The sequence below is a fragment of the Anomalospiza imberbis genome, chromosome Z (genome assembly GCF_031753505.1).
Source record: "Anomalospiza imberbis isolate Cuckoo-Finch-1a 21T00152 chromosome Z, ASM3175350v1, whole genome shotgun sequence".
Lineage (NCBI taxonomy): Eukaryota > Metazoa > Chordata > Aves > Passeriformes > Viduidae > Anomalospiza > Anomalospiza imberbis.
In genome coordinates, this window is record NC_089721.1 from 64,507,754 (window position 1) to 64,519,799 (window position 12,046).

A 12,046-nucleotide genomic window follows, 5' to 3' on the forward strand; every position below is an offset into this window, starting at 1 on the left:
GTGCCTCCCTACGAGAAAGATATTGAAGTACTGGAGCATGTCCAGAGAAGAGCAGTGGAGCTCATGAAGGGTCTGTAACACAGGTCCTGTGAGGAGCAGCTGGGGCAACTGAGGTTGTTTAGCCTGGAGAAAAGGAGGCTCAGGGGGGAACCTTATCTCTTCAGCTACCTTATCACCCTCTACCTGAAAGAAGATAGTAATAAGGTGGGAGTCAGTCCTTTCTGACAAGCAGCAAGGGATAGGAAGAGAGAGGAAATGGCTTCAAGTTGCACCAGAGGATGCTTAGATCAGACATAAGGAAAAAATTATTTTCTAAAAGGGTTATTAAGCTCTGGATCAGGTAGCCCAGGGATGTGGTTGAATCACCATCCCTGCAGATATTTAAAAGACATGTAAATGCGCTGCCTAAGGATATGGTTTGGTGGTGGACTTGATAGCTAGTAGTTGGACACGATGATCTTGAAGTCTTTTCCATGATTTCATGATTCTATGAAATAACCTGTAATTCTGAAATAGGCCTTGAATTTAAGGTTGCATATGTCATCCGCGTACTGTGCAGCAGTACAGCAGCATCTTAAAATGGCATTGTGCTCTGTAGTGCGAAGGATGCTGCTCTTTCTTCTTTGACAAAGGCATCCAGAATGAATGCTGAAAAAATAATTCATTACGACATTTTCTCAGGAAAAACTGCTGCTTTACATAGCTAGGCATGTCTTCCAGAATACCCAAAGTGTGGGACTGACCTTGGCTTTCTGCTTGAAAAAGAAAGAAGATTTTCATTATTCTGCAATCATTATTCTGCCTTTGCTACTGCATCATCTCTTTACACTCAGACACTGTAAATGTAAATTGACTGTTTTCCATTGGTAGTTTTTGTTCATTATTGTAGTTGTTGTTCATTATTGTAGGATTTTTCTTTTATTTTCTTTGGTTTTGCACATAATTTTCTGAGTTGTTTTTTATTCTTTAAACTTACATCAATACCTTTAGTATTTATATAGTGTATTAAAAACCCATTGTTTAATATAAAAAGGGAAGGTGCAGATACAAAACATTTCTCCATAATGTTCTAATAGTGCTGCTATAAAGAAAATTTACTTTGCCCACAACCTTTGAGTAGAAAATTTAATTTTTCCTACTCTGTTGGGAGATTTGGGCAGTGCTTGGTGGAGTATTTTAGCATGCATGCTAGCAATCTCACCCTGCACTCACAGTCATGGAACATTTATGCACTTTCAGTTTTTCAGTCCAGACATGCAATATAGGTAGGGTCCCACAGTGTTTTTTGGACCTCCACCAGCTTGTTCCCTTCATGTGCCTGACACTAAACCAACAATTATACAAATCTCAGTAGATACAGGACCAGTTCTGGCAAATACAACAGTGTGGACTCACTTATTCCTTTGTTCTGAAATTTTGATGCTGCTTCATTGTCTTCTGCATGATGTTGACATAATGGTACTTCTGTTTGACTACTGTCAGAGCTGAGTCAAAAGGGAGTTAAGCTTAATGAGGTTTAATTAAACTTGGAAAAAGTAACACTGAAAGATAAAATTCTTTTATGTTTCACTTGTAGTGAGAAGGCCTTTTATGCCAACCAACACCCGATCTCAAACTTCAAAGGCATATTTGGAACATTTATGCACACTAAAAATGGAGAACATAGTCAGCTGTCTTTTATTCCAACATTTCTTCCCTCTGCCACCAACAATGCTTGTCATTCAATTTAAATGCATTTTTATTTTATATTTGATACTAGCTCACACTGTAAAAGCAAATCTTCTGGCAAGTAAATTATATAATGGATAAGAATATTTTCAATCAATAGGATAAAAGGATGCTCTTTTATTTCCCCATATTTAGTTAATGTTTTGAGTAAAAAATTAGTAGCATAACAACAGTATTAACTACCAATCTGCTACTTAAATGCTATGATATAAAGGCAAGTGCTCACACTTCATTGTTGAAACAAAGCAGCTATTTTTTCACTCGCTAGTTTTTGTTAGTTTTTACTTTTTTGTTGAAAGGGCTGGTTTATTTTGAAATATAAGGTGAGAGACCAGATAGGAAATGCTTGCTCATCTTGATCTCTTTGCCTATCTGACCAGACTTTAAAAAATTATGTACAGAATTTACATACACAGTGTATGTATTTAGCACTGTCCCTTTCCACTGCAGGAACTTTCATGGGTTTGATGCTATGATTTTATCAAATGGGATTTGCCAAGCTAATTCCAAATGGAATCAGGATCCCCATTACATTAGCAAGAGATACTGAATTGGTAGCAGATCTTCTCCCAGGAGTGTAGGACACAGCAGGTTTTGAGAAAGGAATTGCAGAGAGAAAATTAGGGAAATCTCATACTGGTTACTCAAGATACCTCTTATTCACCTGGCTGGAATGACAGATTTTCCTGTCTAAATGACAGGGGCTAAATGACATTTAAACAGGAAGGTACTCTTAATTATCACATACTTGTTTCTAGCTTTGCCTGTTGTGTAATATCATGGGGAAAAGAAATAAAGTTATAGTTTGGTTTGTTTAGGCTCCAGTTCAGCTGTGGTTTGGTCTCCGTGAATGTTTCACTGAGTTGTAAAACACTGTTGCTGTGCACTAGCCCTTGCAATATGAACACAGAGTGTGTAGTACTCTGTTGTTTAGTATGCCCTTACGATCCCCATGCTGACTGAAGTTACAATCACCCTTGGGAAGACTTCAGTACAAAGGACACCTCCACTTCAAATGCATGCAACTTTAGCCAAAAATCTTCTGTCTGTGGTAGTACTTTTTTTTGGCACCACTTCTTTTAAGATTTTTCTGCTTCATGCATAGCACAACTTGTCTCTAGAGAAACATTGCTCCAGAAGGCAATTAATTTTCAACAGATAAGCAATTCCAAAGATATTTATTAGCTATCAACTCAGATAAACCTACATATAAAGGATGATGAAATCCCACTTCATACCCTGCCCTTTTTGTTTGTTTATGAGTTCCCAGGCATATGATTTATACTTCATTTGACTTTGCCCCAGAGACTTCTGAACAACAGGGCAGAGGCCACTCAGTTCAATTGCTGTGGCTTATATTTTGTTCCCCTGAGAATATTTTTAATTAATATGATGCTTATTCTCAAGCAAACATGTCAACTTCTCCATTTCACAAACATTTATGAGTGGCACAGCCCCATGTGTACCGCTGACAGAGATACTGTTTGTTGGCTTTATGTAAATAAACTCTTGTAGTTGTGAGAAGTTAGATGTGGTACTTGAGTGCTTAAATATAAAGAGACTTTGGCACCATTGTGAGCTGCTAAATGTGACCTAGTTCATCTTCTTTTACCTCTTTGGAAAGCCAAGCCCCTGAAGAGGGATTTTTGTCAATGGTGTAGTGAGGGGAGCTGTAGAAGCTCCTGAGGGTTCCTTGAGAGGAAGACTTTAAAATGATTTTTGAGATTTTTACATTAATTGTGCTTCCAGTTTTTGACTAAACAGTTCAATCACATGCTTTCTTCCTTCCTCCTTCTCTGTGGAAATAACATCCTGGTGTTAGAAAAGCATTTCACTGGTAGTCAGTGTTGATACAAGTTTGCAATAGCTATTTGCATTTACAAAATGGCATCTTTTTAAGTATATTTGGATAAAATATATATGAGTGCCTGAGAAAGAAGGGGAAAAAGTAGGTTTTCCAAGGAGCTTTTTAGAACATAATTTTAGAAAAATCTGTTACAAAATTCCCTAATGTGGACACCTTTAACAGCTTGGAGGAAACTTCACTTGAGTCCTGCTTTGTGGAAAGCTTTTACAGAAAGCTCTTTTTGCTCTTTTTTTAGGCCAAAGGTCCAAAAACGCTAAAATTTTATTCTTCTTAGTGTGTTGTGTTTGGTATCTAGTCTGATTTGTAAATGGTAGCTGTATAAACAACACTGATGGTAATACTTATATTTGTGTGATATGTGTCTTGAAAGGTAAATGCATCAAGATTTCCTTGCTCATATTTACAAATCCAGAGGGCTTTTTTTTAGTGAAATGTTGAGGTAAAAATGAAAATTTGCTTTTCAGGACTTTTCTCACTCTTCTCACAGGAGAGATTGAAAACTGGACTGGAAAAAGCTTCAGCCCAGCAGTTCAGCAAAAACAATCTGTAATGTGTTGTATAAATGGCACAACATTCAAGTGCTTTGTGAGGCTAAGACCTCACAAAAAATATTAGAATATATAAAAAAATATAAAAATCTAGGCATCACCATCTTCCTTAGGTGATTGGAAGTAAGGTAGCAGATAAGGCAGCTTAGACTAGGAATTCTGGCAATCACTGCTCCTCAAAATGTTTCAAAATACATTTTAACTATTATCCGATTGACTGTACTTTTTCTCTTCTATTTCTTAAATAGTATTGAGTCTTTGCATACTTTCTTCTTAGGTTTCTGCTCCGTTTGTACAAATGAATGCCACAGTAAAGGGTATGAAGTAATTATATATTAGTGGTTTTCTGATAGCCCTGTTACCCAACATGGCCCATGGGCTGGATCCACCCATCCAAGCAGCATCTTCCTGTTCAACAGTGGAAACAGAATATCTACACAAGCAAAGGCCACTAACTAAAACAACTTCTCCTCATAAACTACCATGAAATTCCCAAGGGATCCAGTGTGCAGCTGGTGTGTCCGTGCCACCCTACCATTGAACCTGTGGAAAACAACCTCTGTGAACTTTTGACGGAGAACAATGTTTGTTGCTATGCAATTAGGAAGACAGAAAGCCTCTGGGTAAGAGAGACCCCAGTATCGATGGAGCTGCTAGGTTGTTCTAGAAACCAAGGGGTCTGAAGGTTTATAACATGCTCCCCATTTCAGGTGCATTCCTTCTGACCTATTTGCATAGTCCATAGAGAACCACCTCCAACTTCTATTTTCACTAACATGCAAAGCCAATCTTTTCTCAGGTCAGATGATAGCAGAATCCTAATTTCCCTCATTATTCCATTTCACATTTCAGTCCCTCTGAGCATGAACGATTCAGATATGCACTGTACAACAGTTAAACGTTGTAAACTTAAATTGTAAAAGGCATGACCTTCCCTATTTCTGGTGGAAATACTACATTTAGCACACCCTGGTGCCACCTTCAATTTGTCTGTGTCTGTGTTATGCCTGTGATGCACAGCAAACCTCCCATGGGTTGATAGGTATTTACATACTTCTTTTTCTGAATCACTTTCAGCAAAAAGTCTTCTCCTTGTTTCAGAATACTGTGAATAATCACTTGTGCATGACATCCTATTTTCAGCTATTGAATTTCATCCTGTTTTTATCTTTTTTTTTCCTCAGAGTCCTTTCTGTATGATACCCCAATTTTCACCTGCCTTGGCAATTCCTTCCAAATCTGTCATCATAACAGCATACCTTGTTGCATCGACATCATGCTCAGGTTTCCTTCCTACAGTCTTAAACAATGATTATTGAAAATGTAAAACAAAAGTGATGCCAAGATCCTTGAGGAATTCCAGCACTGTTATTCTTCAAACCTTCTCAATTGCCACGCTCTTTAAAACCAAATTTATAGTAATTTTTTTAATTTTCCTGACTTCCAGTTTCAATTATTTACTATACAAATTTATCCTGGGTGCTGTTAATGTCTAGAACACATTTTGCCACATTTTTCTTAACTTAATAATTTAGTATTTTCTAATAATTTATTAAAATACATGTAAGGTCTGTCATAATTTGCCATTGTAAACATTTATTACATGTACAAAGCTGCTCTGTAGGGGAATGGTACCTTACCTTGGAGACCTGGGTGAGTCACACCACAAGTGCAAATAAACATGACTTCTGCTTCTTCCACACTGCCTCACTACAGGTTAACACCACATGTCTTGGCAGAAAAAATACTGTGGATCTAGAAAATCCTCTGAGAACAGAATAAAAAGGTTTTAATTAGCATGGCAAAGAATTTCCATGAATATTTGATCACATAAAAAAAGACTTGTTTTGGTTGTGTTTGCCTCCCTTTTATGTAATCCCATTGGAGTATTCTAATAAAAATGTTTGCTGGCAGCAGTGCAACAGAAAGAATGCTTTCAAAACAAATTTGAGAATATTCATATGTACCACATTTTGAATGTGCAAACGTGTATTTTTGCCATGACTCTGAATCCAGTCTTATTTTAGCAACATGCCTGTGCACAACTTCTGAAATAATATCTTTAGAGTAATATTCACTGGGACATGAAAACAATACAATGGCTTTTGTACACTAAAAATGAAGAACTTTTGTATTAAAAATATAGATTTTAAAACATTGAGGCCACAGCGTGTGTGGTAATTGCTGGTCGTGCTCGCCAAGAATTACTTAAGAAGAGTCGTGGCACTGCTCCAAAAGAGTTCTGGAAAAAGAATTAATATATGAAATGGAGTAACTTGCAGGAAAAAATGCTAACTATAATAAATTATTCTGTCTGCTGTAACTCTAAGTTAGGATTTATATGTTCAGTACAGGAAAATTGTCTTTGGAAGAGCATTTAGAATCTATGTATGTCTGCTCAAGGCAACATTATTTCTCCCTTTGTGACAAAAGGAGTCCACAATACACAAATGAAATATAGTTTGTTGCAATTTCTCAATGGATATCTCTGAATTTCCTTTATAGGCACATCAAAACATCATTGCAGCAATCAGCTCTGCTGTCAGAGTGGTTTTGGTTCACATAGTGATACTCTCTGGAAGTAGTTTTTAACAACTTGAACTATGGAGCCCATGGCACACCACCAGAAATGGAGTGTTTTGGGCTAGAAGTCAGAATGGAAAGCCTAGAATGCTGCTTTGTGTAAATCATATGTGGTTCATCTCATCTGTGGATGCCAGTTCCATTTCTTCAGGTAAAGATAAAACACAGTATAGACACTTATTTAGATTTTATTAAGATAATTGAATCAGTTCTATTATTATGTTTTAATTTAAAGTACATTGACTTTTCTGGTTTATTGAATTAATGAGCACTATGTTTTTACTAGTAAGTTCTATAAGTATTTGCTAAAAAGGAAGGCAAAAATGCCTCTTAAAAATATTTGAAATAGGTTTGTAAGTATTTGCTAAATGAAAACAGATACAGGAGTTGCAATTCTTTTACCATCATTGTTTTGAAAAGTTTTGTCCCTGCTCAGTGGGACATGTAAGGGGCTGAGGGGGAGGAAACATTTTTCACAAAGAATTAGGCTGGATTCCCTCTTTTTGTGGTTTGCTGCTTTGCTTGTTCAGATGAATGGATTGATATTTTTATCCGCATTGGTGTAACCCTATTAAGAAAGCAATAATACACAGAATACATTTAGGCCAGATTTTCCCTCTACTATACAGTAAATTAATTCCTGTGGTTTAGTCTAAGCCCAGTGTTGGCTACAATTTGAAGTCTAATAGCTATTCTCATGGCATGATCCCTCTAGAGTCATAGGCTGATATCCAGTGCCTGCCCAAATGCTCTTACTCAGGCACTGGCAAGTGTTTTTGCTTTCCACTCCCTGATGCTCTACTGGGAGATATGCAAGCATGTGCAGGCTATATAGACACTGCCCTTCTGCACAAGGAACTGAACAGGGCAGTTTTGTGGTCACAGGGTGTACACCCAAGTGTGTGCTGATAACTCCGTGTTATTGTGAAGTGCACACAACCACAGAAATGCAGATGCTGAAGGCAGATAAACTACTTAGTTTGAATGGTGGTATATTTAACAGTACTTCAAAAAGCAGAAATCAAGCATAAAATTAAAGTAACTTAAACCCAGAAAAACTGACTGAAAGCAAGTGTTTACCATCCTATTTCCAGTTTGGAAATATTGTCATCACACATTGCTTCACAAAATATTCTTGCTTGGACATCACATCTGGCTTTTTTCTTCCCATATTTCTTCACAGACTTGCAAGACTGGAGGAGGTACTTATGACCTTGTCATTGCTTTGTTCCTAAGCATGTGTCACAGACATGGTGTTCCCTATGCTTGCAGCTTTGTCATGATGACCTTAAGTGCATTAGGGCACCCACAATCTGCATTGCATCTGGCAGCATCAAGATCCCCATGAAGAGCACAGACACCTCTGAAGCGTGGGAGTCCCTAAATTCCTCTGCCTCCAGTTCCAATGCCAGGAAATGCATCCTGGCAATGTTTTAAATATTGAACCCTTCCCTTTGTGAGAACTCTTTCAGGGATGGGTTTGTTCAAAGCTAGACTGTCCTTATCAATCACCAAATCTCCCTTATGCATCAGGGACTTAATTCTGCCTTCCTGCCACTTCACTTTCTGCAATGCCTCTCTTTGGTGACAGAGTCTGTCCCAGCTCCCCAGTGTCCCAGCCCATGAGTTGAGATAAGGGCAGAGAGAGATCACTCATGAAATACTGTCAAGGGCAAAATGGATTTGAACTGTGGATATTATTGAAATAATTAATGAAAAATCAGAGCAGGATAATGAAAAGCAAAATTAATTTTATAAACCCTTTCCCCTCATCCCTCCCTCTTTCCCAAGCTCTACCTTTTTTCTCTAAGTGGTGCAGGGAGACAGGGAATGGGGATTACATTCAGTTCATCACATGTTTCTGCCTCTGTTCAGGAAAAAGTCTTTCCCTCACTCCAGCATGGGGTCTCTCCCACAGGAGACAATTCTCCATTAACTTCTCCAATGTGAGTCCATCCCATGGAAATAGTTCTCCACAAACTGCTCCAACGTGGGTCACTGCTCCACACGGTGCAGTCCTTCAGGCACAGCCTGCTTCAGCATGGGTCCCCCACAGGGTCACAAGTCCTGCCAGGAGATCTGTTCCAGCCTGGGCTCTGTCCACAGGTCTTCAGGCCCCTGTCAGGAGCTTGTTACAGCACAGCTCTCCCAGGGGGTCACAGCTTCTTCTCAGGCACCCACCTGCTCCAGCCTGGGGCTCCTCCATGTGCTGTAGGTGGATCTCAGCATCCCCATGGACCTCCCTGGGCTGCAGGGGCACAGCTGCTTCACCATGGTCTGCACCAGGGGCTGCAGGGGAATCCCAGCTCTGCTGCCTGGAGCACCTCCTGCCTCTCCTGCTGCACTGACCTTGGTGTCTGCAGGGCTGTTCCTCTCACATGTTCTCACTTCACTCTTGTCTGTCCACAATTACATCTGTGCAATAACTTTTCCTTTCTTAAATGTGTTATCCGCGAAGCATTACCACCAAGTTTGATTGCCTCAGCCTCATCCAGCAGGACATCTGTCCTGGCTCCAGGCCATGCCAGACATGGAGGAAGCTTCTGGCATCTTCTCACAGAATCCAGCCCTGTAGCTACCACTACCAAAATCTGGCCACAGAAACCCAACACATTTTGATACTGACAGACAATATGCCAGTTGTATATAACATATGTCAGTGTCTGTTGATTAGATTATAAAGGTTTAAAAAGAGAGAGAGAGAGACAGAGAGAGAGAACAACGATGGGGGAAAAGTTTTACCAGCTATATTTTAGTTTGGTTGCAACAAATTTTAATTTTACTGTCTATAAATAAATTGTATGATAAGGATGCAGCAAGAACATGTTATTGTCCTCTAAAAGTTGGTCTGTATACATTACAGTTCCTACACTTATGTCCTACTGGCTTTATAGTGTTTCAAAGCTATTAGCTCCTAATTTCCTTTTCGGACAATAGATTACAGTAAAGGAGTACCAGCAGCAATTACACTATATTCTAAAAACCATACTTTTTTTTTAACGTGGTGTTAATCTCTGAGAAAGTACTTTATAGGTAATCGACTGTCCATTCCAAATCCACAGTACTTCTGTTGAAATGGTCTTTTGGCTTAACTGCATTTCCTATAAGTATTGAGACCTGCTATCATTGATGTAGCATTTTAAAATAACATCATGATTTCATTTAGGCAAAACTTTGCAAAAGGCTTTTTCTCTGATTATTGATAAAGCTTGTCAAATTAGTCAATCAGTCTAAGAGACAAATAAGATAAGTTCAGTATCTCCTGGAACTTCCTCTTGTTCCCAGCTCAGCATGTTGGCAGGGTATAAGTATTGCCCTGGGGGCTGTGCCCAGAGAAGGCATGCTCTCACATGTTAAGCAGGACACAAAGCCAAGTACACAGCTCCCTTGAGAGAGGTAATGTGGTCAAGTGCTGGCACAGGTCATTAGGCACACCACCTGAGATCTTCTCTTTAATTTTAGACTTTTCCTCAGTCAAACATAGCCTAGGATTTACTGTAACACTTCTCAGCATAGTTTGGGTCGGGTTTGTCTGAAAAAAATGTCATGAGTAAAACATGGTCCAGCCTGCAAAAAATTACGTTTAAGGGGAAAAATACATCACTTTTGTATTCACTACAAAGAAGTGTGTTCAGTTCTCCAAAAGAGAGCTGCATATTCAGAAACAATATGTTTTTCATGAAAAACAAAATAATGATCACTATAGAGGCCATTTATCTAAGAGAGTTCTATAAGTAGGTCAAAATGATTGCAATTTCTTCCTGCCTTTTTGCACCATTTGAGGATGACCCTGCAGCATGTTTCCCTTGTGCTTGTCCTCTCAGACTGCTGTTTATTTCCTCAGTATTTCGTCGTCATTGGTTTCCACATCAATCCTGGAGTTTTGAACCATTGTTCCATTTCCTAAACAATTTCTCTCTTCTCTCTTTGAGATTGCTTCTCAGAAAGCCCCTCAGCTGGGTAAGATGAAATGCAAGCTGGAGGGAGCAGACACCTTGGACTGCCTACTTTGCCCCCTGCCATGTCAGAGAGGGGGACTGCCACCCAAGCAGTGTGTTTGTGTGTGCAGCGCTGGGGAACCCAGCACCGATGTTTGCTCCCATAATCTCAAGTTCTCTACCCCCTTGTCAAGGCACAAGATGGCAGGACACACAGGAAGCCCAGCCACTGTCCCGTTTTTTGTTTCTTTGCTCCCTGTAGCATGAGTGCCATGTCCCATACCAGCCCAGTATTCCTGTTTCCTTTCCCAATACAAACAGGAGTATCAGCTTCCTCCCAGCCAGCACTCACAATAGCTGCCCAGGAGGTTCAGGGAGTCAGGAGGTCATGGAACACTTGTGGGAGAAACAAGGTGGTAAGCAGATGTAGGAGAAGAGCAATTTCCAGTGGGTTTGGGAAGGGTGACTGTGTGGTGTGGTGCAGAAATCCCGTGAGGATTTGCACTCTCTTACGTGCAGTACAGGCACTTAAGCCTATACTGACCCTGCCAGCCTCCTCCCTTGTGATGGGACAATGCTACCTTTGCTGCTCTGCTGAAGGTATCAGATTGAGTTATGTTGTGCTCTTCTCAAAAAAGCAAATTTAGCTGTGCCTGCCTTGCTAGGAAGCCCTGTTGCAGGGCCACCACTGTGTTGCTCCTCCATCTTGTGGCATCCCAACCCAGAACTTTTTGTACCTGACAAGAAATTAAGTCCTTAGAGCAGGATTTTTAGGTAAGTTATTATCACTTTCTTCAGCCTTGATTTCATATTTCCCATTATCTTCCTGCTTACGAGCAGGCTGCCCTTTTGTTAAGAAAGTGAAGTAATTTCATCAACCTTTCTAGTGATACATGATCTCCCCAGCTATGTCTGTCCAGCTGTTGTGAACTTGGTTGCCATTCAGTCAGTATTTAATTTCAAAGTAAGCTACACAAATAGCTCAACTGATACAAAGAGGCAGGAAATAGCAATAAAATATTCTTTGAAATATATTAGAGGCACCTTGTCTGTGACAATGTCTTTAGAATTAGAGTCCCAGAAGAGTTAATTCCTATTCTTTAACTTCAATTCTCATCACCATTTACAAGCATTCACCATAACAGATTGTTTTGCTTTATCACAGTGATATCAACAATATGAGGAAAATTAAAACCCAGGATGACTCTATCTTCACACCAAGATAGAACAGTACAAGAATAGGAAAGAAGTAATTGAGTCAGTGTTTGATTTTACCCGTAGCATGAACTATTTTGAAAATACATGAAAAAAATGAATAAATCATTTTCAGAAAAAAATCTTGATCATCAGCAAGACTTGTTGAATTCAAACTTTAACTGAGC

At 39.3% G+C, this 12,046-nt stretch overlaps 2 long non-coding RNA genes across 2 annotated transcripts; both read right to left on the reverse strand.

The window, feature by feature from the left end:
* Window positions 1-525: 525 nt before the first annotated feature.
* LOC137465275 (uncharacterized) lies at window positions 526-3,520 on the reverse strand. Its single transcript, XR_010994606.1, has 3 exons — window positions 3,341-3,520; window positions 1,202-1,368; window positions 526-648 (listed from the first exon to the last, which is right to left on the reverse strand). It is a non-coding gene; the product is annotated as an uncharacterized lncRNA (long non-coding RNA).
* A 1,594-nt stretch (window positions 3,521-5,114) lies between these two features.
* LOC137464354 (uncharacterized) lies at window positions 5,115-7,861 on the reverse strand. Its single transcript, XR_010994205.1, has 3 exons — window positions 7,807-7,861; window positions 5,784-5,910; window positions 5,115-5,542 (listed from the first exon to the last, which is right to left on the reverse strand). It is a non-coding gene; the product is annotated as an uncharacterized lncRNA (long non-coding RNA).
* Between the last annotated feature and the right edge of the window lie 4,185 nt (window positions 7,862-12,046).